Source organism: Thalassophryne amazonica, chromosome 18 (genome assembly GCF_902500255.1).
Source record: "Thalassophryne amazonica chromosome 18, fThaAma1.1, whole genome shotgun sequence".
Classification (NCBI taxonomy): domain Eukaryota; kingdom Metazoa; phylum Chordata; class Actinopteri; order Batrachoidiformes; family Batrachoididae; genus Thalassophryne; species Thalassophryne amazonica.
Genome location: NC_047120.1, coordinates 49,380,739 through 49,397,071, shown reverse-complemented (window position 1 = coordinate 49,397,071; position 16,333 = coordinate 49,380,739). Strand labels below are relative to the sequence as shown.

The 16,333-nt window shown below is 45.9% G+C and overlaps 1 protein-coding gene across 1 annotated transcript in view; it reads left to right on the top strand.

Annotated features, from left to right (window-relative positions):
* The window catches only part of LOC117530861 (protocadherin-15-like), a 520,141-nt gene that overhangs the window by 378,452 nt on the left and 125,356 nt on the right, over positions 1 to 16,333 (top strand).

The window sequence follows — 16,333 nt, the reverse complement described above, 5'->3', positions numbered from 1 at the left end:
ATTCCATACTGTTTGCATTCCAAAAACAACCACAGAAGCCTCTAACTCCTTCAGAGTTGTCTTGGTGGCTTCTCTGACTAGTCTCCTTCTTGCACAATCACTCAGGACAGTTTTACTATTCGATTCCATACTGTTTGCATTCCAAAAACAACCATATAAGCCTATAACTCCTTCAGAGTTGTCTTGGTGGCTTCTCTGACTAGTCTCCTTCTTGCACAATCACTCAGGACAGTTTTATTATTCGATTCCATACTGTTTACATTCTAACAAAAAAAATCATAGAAGACTTTAATGCCTTCGGAGTTGTCTTGGTGGCTTCCCTCACTAGTCTCCTTCTTGCACGTTCACTCAGGACAGTTTTACTATTCGATTCCATAATGTTTACATTCCAAAAACAACCATAGAAGCCTATAATGCCTTCAGAGTAGTCTTGGTGGCTTCCCTCACTAGTCTCCTTCTTGCACGATCACTCAGGACAGTTTTACTATTCAATTCCATACTGTTTGCATTCCAAAAACAACCACAGAAGCCTCTAACTCCTTCAGAGTTGTCTTGGTGGCTTCTCTGACTAGTCTCCTTCTTGCACAATCACTCAGGACAGTTTTACTATTCGATTCCATACTGTTTACATTCTAAAAAAAAAATCATAGAAGACTTTAATGCCTTCGGAGTTGTCTTGGTGGCTTCCCTCACTAGTCTCCTTCTTGCACGTTCACTCAGGACAGTTTTACTATTCGATTCCATACTGTTTACATTCCAAAAACAACCATAGAAGCCTTTAACGCCTTCAGAGTTGTCTTGGTGGCTTCCCTCATTAGTCTCCTTCTTGCACAATCACTCAGGACAGTTTTACAATACGATTCCATTACTGTTTGCATTCCAAAAACAACCTTAGAAGCCTATCACTCTTTCAGAGTTGTCTTGGTGGCTTCTCTGACTAGTCTCCTTCTTGCATGGTGACTCCAGTCATATGTACTATACAGTACTATACTATTTGTATTTCTTCATAATTGATACAGACATGTTTTGACTTTGACACACTGTCTGCCAATGCAATGGCAAAATCTGCAGCTCGTAAAAAGGTTAATTTGGACTCTATGTGACATTCCAAGCTAAGACATTTTCTTTGGACTGAAAATCCATTGCACATTACATCTCTGTTGTAGTCAAAGGTCAGGTTCTGTCAGAGTCCATGTTACTGTTTGAAAGTACATCTTTAGTTAGTAAGATGTTGCCTCCTGCACTTTGAAGTTTAATAAATGGATAAAACAAGTATGCTAAAGTTGTTTATTGTTGGATGAGTCGAGAGGTTAACATTATGTAATTAATTTAACAGATTTTCTTGTAAGATGGTCAATTTCTCCAATTATAACGGGTCAACAAAGTTTGACTGATGCTGACAGCAATCAGGCCAATTTGATCAATTTTTTGAGATAAATAGCTTTGGTTGATGTTGGTGCTCATTAGACCAGTTTAAAAAATAAATAAATAAACGCAGGCAGTTCTGTCAAGTGAGCTTGTCAGTGTTGCTTCTGTGGAACTACGCCAGCACTCGCCCTTGTGCCAGTTTACATGTAGACAGGTGCCTTAAAACAGTGGGAATGGGTGAGAGACAGTGCAGACAGTAGCAGTTGTAAATAAATGTACAGTTTGTTTCTCATTAGTTGTGTTTGTTAAATAGTTGTGTTGTATCATATGCAAAACCCATAACAGCTTTATATATCGACCATCCGCTGCCCTGTTCCTTACAATTCACCATCAGCCAGACAATCTGACTGCTAATGAACCAGTTGACTGTTGGCAATTCCAACAAAAATAAATGTAGAGACAAATGGCAAAATAATGCAGAGAAAACTAAATTAGACTGGGAGACAGAGAGCGTGACAGAGAGTGGTCAAAAGTGAGATATATAAGAGGAGAGATTACCATACCAGATGGTACAGAAAATGAAGTTTGATTTTCTTTTCTTTTTTCCCCCCAAACTCTGCTGAGCAGAAATAAGAAAAAATATATATATTTTCATACTTGGCAGCTGTAATGAAATCTCATATATGGGCTTACTGCTGTATTTGGAAAGGAGGAGAAGAGAATTAAGGAAAAGAATTAAATATGGTGTTACAGAAGAAGGCTGAGCAGAAGTGGTATTTAATTTCTCCAAGTTCTTTTTTGTCTTTCATCCCTTTCTATTTGTAGTGTGTCTTATCATGTCCACCTGTCCACAGGCCTGACAAGAATCTGTTTAATTGATTAGGTATTTGCGGATATACATAAAGCTAATTTGTCAAATCTTTATTCATCTAGATGAACTGTTTTGGTGATATAAATGGGTTTGCTAAAGTCTTTGGCTCGCAAAAGTAGTCTATTATATGTGCAATGGTGCAGTGCCACCTGCACAACAGAGATCTTGAACATTCCAAAACAGTATATTTGGAAAACGGAATACCTCCCACCTGACTACTGTGTGCTTCCCTTGTCATATAATTCCTTTTTGGATGTATATAATCCATTTATGATGAAAACTGGTGTCAAAAAATGTCCATTGTTGTCTTGAAAAAAATTAAATAAATGAATTGGTGCGCTATTCCTGAAGAAAATAATCCCTCCACATGTTTTCCATGATGATTTTCTTTGTATCTGACTAAATTAAAATTAAAATTAAGTGTCAACAGAACCACTGTTTTGGAGTTTGTACCTTTAATGGAGCATTTAAACAAGGAGCTCCCATTAAGGGTAGTATCTCACTGGGCTGCAACTGACGGAGACACAAAATTGCATGAAAATGGGTGAAAACGCGACATATTTCTCACGTGGAATCTCAATTAATTGGTCCTCCCGACACGTGCGCGCATGATGGCTGACTAAATGCTGAATGCCGTCCAGAGTGGCAGCAAAAATACGGCTACAAACCTTGAGCAGTCCACACACATACCACGTGAGAGCCACTGACATGGCGCGCACAGCACACATACAAAAGTCGAGTAGCACTGACACGGTCTTTGCAGGCCAAGCATTTGCACATGAATGCCGCACAGCACTTTCACAGATGTTGAGCGCCACTGGCGTGGGTGAAATCACGACATGTTTGCATACACAGTGTTCAGGGTGGATGTGGACTATTACATTTACATGAAAGAGGCTGTGTGAAAATTCCATCAACTTTAGGCAGAAAAGCACTATAAATAATAATAAATAAATAGCCAAAAAAAGTGTGAACAACTACTTACTGACTTACAGAATGATCTGTTTTTCTCAGCTTCCATTGACGTCCTCACAGACAATGAAAATAAAAACAATAAATCTGGAGCGCCTCCTCCACAGCACGAGGGCCGCCGCCGGCCGGCAGCATTAGGCTTATTTCCACTATAGTCCTCAGAAAAATAAATAAATAAAAAGAGAAAAACAGAGTAAATCTTGTTTGTGCTGGTCCTCTGCGGCCGGACAGGATGTGTCCAGCATGATTAAGTATTGTTTTAAATTATATCCACCACAGTGTAGACCTGAGATGGATTCTTGGTCATGCTACCTGTCTGTGTCCTTGGGCAAGACACCTCATCTACATTGTTTCAATCCATATATCTGTAAATGGGTACTGGCCTTCACTGGGGAAGTGTCCTGTAATGAACTGGCATGTTGTCAAGAGGAAGTTGTAGACATGTCATCTGCTTTACGCTGCGGTATTCAGCATAAGCACCGGTGTCGCAGACCGAATGGTCTGTCACTAAAAATCGGTCTGCCTTTTGCATTTGAGCATGCCTCATTTTGGAGCTCTGCTGCTCATCTAAGACAGAGTCTCTTCATCCAAAGTGATCAAACGGATTCATGGGATTATTAACCATCAGATGACAAAGTAAAACCTCTTAAATCAATCTAAAGTCAGTTTAAAGCAGAAACGAGGTGAAATTCCATGACGCTTTGAAATGGCCGACGCGCAGTGTACGCATCAGCTAGCAGCTTGTTTAGCTGCAGCGCTCTGATCGCTTCCGCCGTCTTTTATGATGAAATAATGCTGAATTTATGTGGAAATGATTGTTGTACAAAAGCTTCAGTTATCTGTCGCTGAGATAGATGATGACTGGAGTGCAATTTGAAGCAGGAACGAGGTTTTAATCCGTGAACAACAGCTAATGATGCAAAAAGCGGACCGATTTTTAGGGGGGGACTGTTCGGTCTGTGACACCAGCACCGATGGTCCTCAGGGTGTATTTAAGACGAATGTCAATCCAAAAATTTATCTTATGTCAGTGTAAAACTTTGTCTGTCTTTGGACTTTATCAGCAAGTAATTTGGCCAGAACTACCAAACACAGAGTATTATGAACTAAAAGAAGTACATGTCAGCACACTAACAAGAAAATGAAAGGTTGTGAATGCTGACTAATTAGGTGTGACCTTTTTGAATTTGCTGTGCTGTCTTCAGGCGCTGCGTATCACAAAGGGTATTGTTTCATATAGCTGTCATTTTTTTTTTTTTTTTCATGGTTCAGGGGTGAGGTTCAAATAAAGAAACTGCTGCTCGGGACAAAGCAAACTATAGGTTGATGTGAACAAAAGAGACACAGTGAGTGAGATCAGAAGAAGAGACAGAAATGGAAATAAATGACGAACACCGCGAGGAGGGACATAATGAAGAATGATCTGAGGTGAAGATAATGTATAATAAAGAAACAGGCTGAATGAGATGGGATAAAATGCAAATAATAATAATAATAATAATAATGGCTTAGACAAATGATGCTTTTGTGGGGGTAATATCTGTTCAAATTGTCATATCTGTGGATAAAAATTAAACATAATTGGTTTCAGGATTATTGGTTAATTTGTGACCATGGTAAAGTCCTACAAATCAAATTCGGGTCGCTGCAGTGTCCCTGCAAGTATGGTGATGGACGGTAGTGTGTGTTTGTGTTATCAGCATCAGCCCAGCTTGCTGTAGTTAGGACTGTAATGATTGGAGTGCACAGGAGGGAACATACCGCTTGATAATGAGCGCCGTTTATCTCCTTGTGTGGGTGATTCTGTTGGCCTTTTTCCACCTGATTGTTTGCGTGAATGCTGCAGTTGTATGCAGTGTGGGTGGGCGGCTGGGCAGTCTCTTTGTCGTACCCCTTCACCCCTGTCAAGTAGCCAGTGAAGCTACAGGGAGAAGGGGAGGAGGGAAGAGGAACGGGTGGCAATTGTCCCTGAGGTCTTTTGGGTTTGGTTAGAGTTCCTTAGTGAAGGGAAAGGAGGATGACTTGAAAGAAGGATGGCAAAATGGAAATATGGACAAAGGAATAAATGGTGGCAGGGATGAATATAAAGCAGAAGTTTGATATGTGTCTGTGTGTGTATGTGTACTGAAATAATAAACTGTTTGTTGCTGGTAATCAGATCAGGTCCAGTTCTCCATGTGTCATTGCGTCCACTACACCAAGGAGTTGCCCCAAGTCCTCAATAGCAGCCACCCGGGCAGACCAGATCATCTTCACTTCTCAAAGTCAAGGGCGCAATTTAGAACTAGAAATTGGGGGGGACAAAGTGCGAGGCCTGCAGGGCCGAAGCCCATAGGCCGGGGGTCTGGGGGCCGCTTTAAGCCCCCAGAAGTCAACGGTTTCTAGATAAGCTCAGATGCATTCTGACCATCCAGAACAGGAATTTTAATGTTTTGAGAAGACCATAAAGTGGACACCATTTGACTTATGCATATATATGGATATATATGGATATAAGTACTTTATTCTGAGAATAGCCAGCATTGATTTTATTAACATCCTGGTGTAAATAAGGTATCACCGCATGTGTAGAACTCAAAAGAATGATAGGTTGAGTTTTCATTTTAAAAAAAACAACTGCAATGTGGTAAAATGTATTCATCAATATGAAAGAACAGACTCTTAATAATTATTAACTATCACATACTGTATTTTTTTTCTCAAGATTTGTTTTTGCATAAGTTTGAAAAAACAACAGATCATAAGTTTAGGATAAATTACTTATCATGAATTTAATTTTCGAAGTGGCACTAATGACAACACTCACACTGAACATAATTTCGCTTGCATAGACTGATTTTAGAGATCAAGCAATAATTACAGATGGGCTTTCTGAGGTCCCAGATAGCTTTTCTGATTTCCTTTTCTAACTTTCAGAATTTTGTGCTTGATTTCAGTTCAGAAGGCTCCGGGTTCAAATCCCACCCCTGCCACATTTCTCCATGTAATGTGGAGTTGCGTCAGGAAGGGCGTCCGGCGTAAAACCTGTGCCAATTCAACATGCAGATCCACCTTGGATTTGCTGTGGCGACCCCGAGTGCAAACAAGGGAGCAGCTGAAGGGACTTACTTACAGCATATGGTCCATTGATACTTATGTGTAGACATTAGTCCCTAGAGGCAACTATTTTTGGTTTCAAATCTGGGAAAATGCAGTCGCAGAAAATTCCGAATGTGACAAACAAGAAACAGGTGTTGTAAAGAAGTCAATGTTGCTAAAAATACAAACTTGCAGAAACAAAGATACTATTCTGACATGGTTTTGCACATAAGAATGACATGGTTTGCACATAAGACTGGCATAGCATGTTTCAAGTACACACATATATGTCAGAAGGTGGGGGGGGGGGGGACATACCATATTCTGTCCCCGCTGGTTGAAAAGGTGGGGGGGGGACATGTCCCCTCTATCCCCCACCAAATTGCGCCCATCTATCTGCCATGACCAAATGAAACATAGGCGTCCGCTTGTCATTTTCCAGTTGTTGGCGTCTTCAACACTGAGGCACCTGCATGCTGGATTATACAGAGAAGTGCTGGGCAACTGATTTTGGAGGCAATAAAATTATTTTATGATCTGTGATGTGTCTGTCTAGTTGTGAGCTGTTTGAGATCTGGAGAATTCTGACAGGTTAGGGGACCATCATGTGGTCAAAAAAGAAACCCTGACTTGCTTACTGTAGTTCATTTTACTGGGACTCTGCTCTTCACCTCTTGGTTGTCTGTTGACCCATTGATCTTTGGTGATTACTTCACTGCAACAATTCTGTCTTTGCATGATTGACAGTTCCTTGTGTTTTTGTATTATTGTTTTGTTTGGTTGGTTTTGTTGTTGTTGTTGTTAGTATGGCCAAAGCAGATGGTCAACCCACTGAGTCTGGTCTGCTTGAGGTTTCTTCCTATAATCAAAAAATGCCGGAAGGGAATTTTTTTTATTACCACTTTCACCAGTGGGCAAGTTCAGTGGGTGGGTAACATTCATACCTTACTCATATGTGGCCCCATAGGGTGACTTGTGTTGTAATTTGGAGCTTTATAAATGAACTAGCAGGGTACCCTGGCAGTGCCCAGGTCTGACATCTTGTAGACATGGTTGGCCTCTGACTGTACAGTTGCTTGGAAATCAATGATTTGATTGTCTTTGATTTAAACCATTAATATCATTAAAGATGGAAATGAGTGAGCAATCCAGGAAAAAGATACAGAAACATCAGATAAAGGACTAGTCAACTGTTAAACAATGTCATTCCCAAAGCCATCAGCCTGCTTAACCAGAGAATGTGGACTACAATAAGAGACTCTTCCTTTAAATCAAATATTTTTATTTTACTGTATTTATTCTATATAAGCACAATCTTGCTTTCTTTATTAATGCTCTTATTTATTAACTTAGAATTTTGCAGGCTTCTTTGCACTGAGCTACTGACTGGTGGATGTGTGAAACACAGTTTTGTTTATATTGGTAGCATTAAAATAACAAAGAAATCTCTAATCTCTTCCTACCACAGGATTACGAGTCGACAAATGGCTCTATAGACAACCCCCGCCTCCCCTCTCAGGGACTTCTCAAACATGTTAAGGTCACATTAAAAATGCTTCAGTGAGATGTCAATGCCTGGTTCCAAATTACACTGCTCAGTCAGACAAAACAAGGAGATCCTCCCAAACTGCCCTCTGAGCTCTGTTTCTGGTTATGTACCACAGGAGGTGAGCCCTGTGATAATGGCCATTATCAACAACAAAGACCAGATCAGGTTGCTACCATTCCTGTTGGATTTAAAGGCACCTTGACACTTGCATGAATTTGATCCCCGCACTAGCACGCAATCTTATGTGGTAATGAGTAAACTTGTCGTAAACTGTTGTAAACTATGCGTGGCTGCAATGTTCAAACCTTCTGGCACGCATTCATTTTGTGAGCTAGTCGTGAACATTACGCAACCTATTCAAAAACACTGCATGTCACTGAGCCCACAGCATCTGAATGATTATGACGAGATGTTAGATCTGTGATAAACATAATTTTACAGATACATTATCTAACTCATTAGAAGGAATGAAAATGCAACTGATTTACCAATCCATTATATATATATATATATATATATATATATATATGTATATATATATATATATATATATATATATATATATATATATATATATATAGATATATATATCTATATATATATATATATATATATATATATATATATAGATCTATATATATATATATATATATATATATAGATATAGATATATATATATATAGATATATATATATATATATATATATATAGATATATATATATATATAGATATATATATATATGTTGGGAAAGTGTAGGTACACGGACCCACAACAGGGGGCGCAAATGAACAGACAATGGATGAGGTCAAATAACAACACTTTACTGTTGTGAATGGGCACAACAAATACAATCAGATTACAACAATAGACAAAAGCCAAATCACAAAACGTGTCGTGTGGGCAGGCTTGAAGATAGGAGACGTCTGTCCAAAGCAGAACCGGAACCACACGATTTCCTCCGCCACCAGACCCCGGGAATACTGGAGCCGCCAAGTCCCGAACTCCCAGGTGGCCACTGCCTTCGCGTGTCGGACCTGGTACTGCTGGCGAGGAACAAAAGAACAATTAAATGTGGGTGCGTCTGCACCCAGGAATCCGTACGGCAGGAAAACTACCTCCACCACTCGTTGGAAAAGGAGTCAGCTAAACAACTCACAAAAGTCACAAAAGATCACTGTTAACCAGTCAGCTGAGCACGTTACCTTCCAGGTAGAACGATATCTCGGCAAAGAGGTGGAGGCGTCGTCCTGCTGATATTCCCCTGCTGATCAGATGATGGGTAACAGCTGTTGCAGGTGATGTGTGACAGCTGTCACCCTGGCTGCTCCTGTGAGGCGACTGCGCCCTCTCGTGCCTGAAGCCCGCACTTCAGGCAGGGCGCCCTCTGGTGGTGGGCCAGCAGTACCTCCTCTTCTGGCGGCCCACACAACAGGACCCCCCCCTCAACGGGCGCCTCCTGGCACCCGACCAGGCTTGTCCGGGTGGCGGCGGTAGAAATCGGCCAGGAGGGCCGGGTCCAGGATGAAGCTCCTCTTCACCCAGGAGCGTTCTTCGGGGCCGTACCCCTCCCAGTCCACCAAATACTGGAAGCCCCGGCCCATCCTACGGACATCCAAAAGCCGGCGTACAGTCCAAGCCGGCTCGCCATCGATGATCCGGGCAGGAGGCGGTGCCGGACCCGGAGTACAGAGGGGTGAGGTGTGATGTGGTTTTATTCGGGACACATGAAACACAGGATGGATCCGCAGTGAGGCCGGAAGCTGAAGCCTCACCGCGGCTGGACTGATGACCTTAAGGATCTTAAATGGGCCGATGTAACGGTCCTGTAGCTTGGGGGAGTACACCTTGAGGGGAATGTCCTTTGTGGATAACCACACCTCCTGCCCTGGCCGATACGCAGGGGCCGGGGCCCGCCGACGGTCTGCATGGGCTTTTGCCCTCGTCCGGGCCTTTAGCAACGCAGAACGGGCGGCACGCCACACCCGACGGCACTTCCGTAGGTGGGCCTGGACCGAGGGCACACCGACCTCTCCCTCAACCACCGGAAACAACGGGGGCTGATACCCCAGACATACCTCAAAAGGGGAGAGGCCGGTGGCTGAAGACACCTGGCTGTTATGAGCATACTCGATCCAGGCCAAATGGGTACTCCAGGCCGCCGGGTGCGCGGCCGTCACGCAGCGCACAGCCTGTTCCACCTCCTGGTTTACCCTTTCTGCTTGCCCGTTGGTCTGAGGGTGGTACCCGGACGAGAGACTCACCGTGGCCCCCAGTTCCCGGCAGAAGCTCCTCCAGACCTGCGAGGAGAACTGGGGACCGCGATCGGAGACGATGTCTGTTGGAATCCCATGCAGCCGGACGACGTGGTGGACCAGGAGGTCCGCTGTCTCCTGGGCTGTTGGGAGCTTCGGGAGGGCCACGAAGTGGGCCGCCTTGGAGAATCGGTCCACTATCGTGAGGATGGTGGTGTTACCCTGGGACGGCGGGAGGCCCGTGACAAAATCCAGGCCGATGTGGGACCAGGGGCGATGAGGCACAGGCAGCGGCTGGAGTAGTCCTGATGCCCTGCGATGGTCAGCCTTGCCCCTGGCGCAGGTGGTGCAGGCCTGGATATAATCCCGGATGTCGGCCTCTAGGGACGCCCACCAGAAGCGCTGCCGGACAACTGCCACGGTTCTTCGCACCCCTGGATGACAGGAGAGCTTGGAGCCATGACAGAAGTCCAGGACTGCAGCCCTAGCTTCTGGTGGGACGTATAGTTTGTTCTTCGGCCCAGTTCCGGGGTCCGGGCTTCATGCCAGGGCCTCCCGGACGGTTCTCTCTACGTCCCAGGTGAGGGTGGCCACGATAGTGGACTCCGGGATGATGGGTTCCGGTGGATCCGACAACTCCGCTTTGACTTCATCTTCATGTACCCGGGACAAGGCATCCGATCTCTGGTTTTTTGGTCCCGGGACGGTAGGTGATCCGGAAGTCAAAACGGCCGAAGAACAGTGACCAGCGGGCTTGCCTGGGATTCAGCCGCTTGGCGGTCCTGATATACTCCAGGTTCCGGTGGTCAGTGAAAACCGTGAATGGCACGGACGTTCCCTCCAACAGATGTCTCCACTCTTCAAGAGCCTCTTTCACCGCAAGGAGTTCTCGATTGCCGACGTCATAGTTCCGTTCGGCCGGGGTCAACCTGCGGGAAAAATAGGCACACGGGTGAAGAACCTTATCGGTCTTCCCGCTCTGGGAAAGCACAGCTCCTATCCCTGAGTCCGAGGCGTCCACTTCAACCACTAACTGGCGACTAGGATCGGGCTGCACCAGAACGGGTGCAGACGAGAAGCGCCGTTTCAACTCCTTGAACGCGGCATCGCAACGATCCGACCAGGTGAAGGGGACTTTTGGTGAGGTCAGGGCTGTCAGGGGGCTAACTACCTGACTGTAGCCCTTAATGAACCTCCTGTAGAAATTTGCAAAGCCGAGGAACTGTTGCAGCTTCCTACGGCTAGTGGGTTGGGGCCAGTCTCTCACCGCCGCAACCTTGGCCGGATCAGGAGCGACGGAGTTGGGGGAGATGATAAACCCCAGGAAGGACAAAGATGTGCGGTGAAACTCACACTTCTTGCCCTTCACAAACAGCCGGTTCTCCAACAACCGCTGCAGGACCTGACGTACATGCCGGACATGAGTCTCAGGATCCGGAGAAAAGATGAGTATATCGTCTAGATATACGAAGACGAATCGGTGCAGGAAATCCCGCAAGACATCATTAACTAATGCTTGGAACGTCGCGGGGGCATTTGTGAGGCCGAACGGCATGACCAGGTACTCAAAGTGACCTAATGGGGTGTTGAATGCCGTCTTCCATTCGTCTCCCTTCCGGATCCGAACCAGGTGATACGCATTTCTAAGATCCAGCTTAGTAAAGATTTTGGCTCCATGCAGGGGGGTGAACACAGAATCTAATAATGGCAACGGGTATCGGTTGCGAACCGTAATCTCATTCAGCCCCCTGTAATCAATACATGGACGAAGTCCGCCATCTTTCTTGCCCACAAAAAAGAAACCTGCCCCCATCGGGGAGGTGGAGTTCCGGATCAGCCCGGCAGCTAATGAGTCCCGGATGTAGGTCTCCATTGATTCGCGCTCAGGTCGTGAGAGGTGTACAGCCTGCTGGACGGGAATCAGCGCCTGGAACCAAATCAATGGCACAATCGTACGGACGGTGCGGGGGAAGGGTGAGTGCCAGATCCTTGCTGAAGACGTCAGCAAGATCGTGGTACTCAACCGGCACTGCCGTCAGATTGGAGGGACTTTGACCTCCTCCTTAGCCTGGGAACCGGGAGGAACCGAGGATCCTAAACACACCCGATGGCAGGTTTCGCTCCACTGAACCACCACCCCAGACGGCCAATCGATCCGGGGATTGTGCTTTAACATCCATGGGATGCCCAAAATCACGCGGGAGGTAGAAGGAGTTACAAAAAACTCAATCTCCTCCCGGTGGTTTCCAGACACCACCAGAGTTACTGGTTGTGTCCTGTGTGTGAGTAAAGGGAGGAGGGTGCCATCTAGTGCCCGCACCTGCAATGGCGAAGGAAGCGCCACCAGAGGGAGGCCTACCTCCCTTGCCCATCTGCTATCTAGCAGATTCCCTTCTGACCCCGTGTCCACCAGTGCTCGGGCTTGAAGGGTTAAATCCCCGCTCAGGATCGTGACAGAGTCGTGTGGCAATTTGTGTGTGTCTCACTTGAATGTCTTGACCCCCCCTTAGCCCAGTCTCTAAGGGCGAGTGTTGACGTCTTGGCCGTTTGGGGCAGTCTCTCTGTGTGTGCTCTGTTGAGCTGCAGAGAAAACCCTCTCCACGGATCAGCCTCCCCATTTTGGCCCTGTGCGTTTCCCTAACAACGTCAACAGGGGGAGCTGTTGCCCCACAAAGCGCTGCGGCTGTGGAGCGTGGGGAGGGCGGCCCCTTTTCGAACCCGGAAGGGAGAGGGGCGGCGCGTATCCGGTCACGTCCTTCGCCTCGCTCCCGACGGCGTTCCTCTAACCGATTGTCTAATCGTATAACGAGATCAATAAGCCGTCCAAATCCCGCGGTTCGTCCTTAGCCACCAGGTGCTCCTTCAGGACCAACGATAGTCCGTTTACGAAGGCGGCGCGGAGGGCGGTGCTATTCCAGCCGGACCTCGCAGCCGCGATGCGGAAGTCGACTGCATAAGCAGCTGCGCTCCGGCGCCCCTGTCTCATTGACAGCAGCACGGCTGAAGCGGTCTCTCCTCTATTTGGGTGATCGAACACTGTTCTGAACTCCCTCACAAACCCATCATATGTCAGAAGGAGCCGTGAATTTTGCTCCCAGAGCGCTGTAGCCCAAGCGCGTGCCTTGCCACAAAGCAGATTAATCACATAAGCTATCTTACTAGCATCAGTCGCGTACATGACGGGACGTTGTGCGAAGACGAGTGAACACTGCATAAGAAAGTCCGCGCATGTCTCCACACAACCCCCGTACAGTTCTGGAGGGCTTATGTATGCTTCAGGGGAAGGTGGGATGGGGTCGTGAACGACCTGTGGAACGTCACTATTGCGCACAGGATCGACAGGAGGGAGAGCCGCAGCAGCGCCCTGAGGGCGCGCTTCCACCTGCGCGGCGAGAGCCTCCACCCTGCGGTTAAGGAGGACGTTCTGCTCGGTCATCAGATCCAGCCGAGCCGTAAAAGCGGTGAGGATTCGCTGCAACTCACCGATCATTCCTCCTGCAGACGCCTGTGCGCCCTGCTCTTCCATTGGCCGTTCAACGGCCGGTCGACGCCCCTCGGGGTCCATGACGTTGGCCGAGATATCCTGTTGGGAAAGTGTAGGTACACGGACCCACAACAGGGGGCGCAAATGAACGGACAATGATGAGGTCAATAACAACACTTTACTGTTGTGAATGGGCACAACAAATACAATCAGATTACAACAATAGACAAAAGCCAAATCACAAAACGTGTCGTGTGGGCAGGCTCGAAGATAGGAGACGTCTGTCCAAAGCAGAACCGGAACCACACGATTTCCTCCGCCACCAGACCCCGGGAATACTGGAGCCGCCAAGTCCCGAACTCCCAGGTGGCCACTGCCTTCGCGTGTCGGACCTGGTACTGCTGGCGAGGAACAAAAGAACAATTAAATGTGGGTGCGTCTGCACCCAGGAATCCGTACAGCAGGAAAACTACCTCCACCACTCGTTGGAAAAGGAGTCAGCTAAACAACTCACAAAAGTCACAAAAGATCACTGTTAACCAGTCAGCTGAGCACGTTACCTTCCAGGTAGAACGATATCTTGGCAAAGAGGTGGAGGCGTCGTCCTGCTGATATTCCCCTGCTGATCAGATGATGGGTAACAGCTGTTGCAGGTGATGCGTGACAGCTGTCACCCTGGCTGCTCCTGTGAGGCGACTGCGCCCTCTCGTGCCTGAAGCCCGCACTTCAGGCAGGGTGCCCTCTGGTGGTGGGCCAGCAGTACCTCCTCTTCTGGCGGCCCACACAACATATATATATATGATAAGTAATTACCTTTTAGACAAGATTCCAAATGCGTTCTCCACCACACAATGCACACGAGACAACCTGTAGCTGTAGATCATTTCTCTGAGATTCTGGGAGTGATGAGAGAATGGGTTCATCAGCCAAGTTCTGAGAGCAAATGTGTCATCGGCTACAAAATGATCATTTTATATAGCGTGGCATCAAGCGGGACAAAGCGTGGCATCCAGTGGGACAAAGCCGGACAAATTGTGCGGCAGTGCAGGGATACAATTCGTGCAAGTGTCAAGTACAGTGAAGACTGTACCCAAAGCAGAAAGCAAACCACTACACTTCTTGATCTACAGCAAACTGTCATAACAGAATCAGGATGGTCGTATTCAGCAGGAGATCACTTAGAAATAATAGCTTGTTGTTTTAAATGAGATCCAGCTGCATGTTATGTTACTTATTGAGAAATGGGGCCAGAAAAACGTTGTGAAGGCATGCCCCTGATATTCCTCACAATGGCAGGATGGATGAGAAGGTTTGACCACAACGTTCTACTCAACCAGTTTCCCTCCTTTGAATACTTGGCCACTGTGTTAACAACAGAAAGTTGTTAATTTTAATACATGTAACAGGTCACCAAGGTGGTCATTATGGTTTTTATCTGAATTTTGTGATCTGTTCTCACTGGTTATTGCAAGCATGAGATAAGATTATCGAAAATGGGAATCTGAGTATTACACTTTATTGGGGTATGTCAACAACAAAGCAAGCTGTATACCGACTTTGTGAATCTACTTTAAAGCTTACGTAAAGCTTTAGATCTTACTCGATGTGTCATTGTGGCTCCCAATCAACATGTTAATGTATTCATTTGGACTTGGTTTTGTCACAAGGGTTAAACACTGAAAATGTCAAGGTGCTGGATATGGCTTTTTCAAATGTATTTTTTTTTTTAAATACTGTCCTGCCCATGGCAACAAGTATCAGAGAAAAGGTAATTAAGATCCAGTGTCGCCGACCGAACGGTACCCCCCCTAAAAATCGGTCCGCCCTTATCACCTTGTTTCTGCTTCAAACTGGACTCCAGTCATCATCTGTCTCAGCGACAGACATGTGAAGCTTTTGTACAACAATCATTTCCACATAAATTCAGCATTATTTCATCATAAAAGAGGGAGGAAGTGATCAGAGCGCAACAGCTACTTGGACTGTTGCACTGTTGCGTTCACTGCATGTCCATCATTTCAAAGCGTCTCGGAGTATCGCCTCATTTCTCTTTAAACTTTTAGCTAGTGAAAACAAAGTAGTACATGTTGCCACGGGACGACAGTTTTCTAGAATAATCTTGAATAACGGTCCAGGATCAGTTAATGCCTGGTTCTAAGGACTTGTTTTGTAATTTGTGTCTGTAGCATGGCCCAAGCAGAGGGTCACCCCTTTGAGTCTGGTCTGTTTGAGGTTTCTTCCTCAGAGGGAGTTTTTCCTTACCACCGTTGCTCTGGGGGGTTGGTAGGGTTAGACCTTACTTGTGTGAAGCGCCTTGAGGCAACCTTGTTGTGATTTGGCGCTATATAAATGAAAATAAATTGAAATTGAATTGAATTTACCTCAATCCTGTAGTGCCTTCAGATCTCCACTATCCATGCCCCCCCCCCCCCCCCCCAAACACAAAGGCAAATTTTCACAATTCTTTAATAACAATGTTAAAGACGTCAGAGCAGGTATAGGTTCTGTTGCAGACAATGGTCACACCCACTGCCAGCAATGTGAAAACAGGCTTGTATGAGTCAATTTGTATTCATCTCTGCCACTGAACTCCATCGAATGTTAAATGAAAGTATATTGACAACATGCAGTCTGCACCCAGTTTTTTTATTTAACAGTATCTCAGATCAAATTCTGGTAATAACAAACACATCTCTCCAGACGGCAATAACTGCTGTTGTACACCCAGTAAGAAACAAATCTAATGTAGCCTGGGAG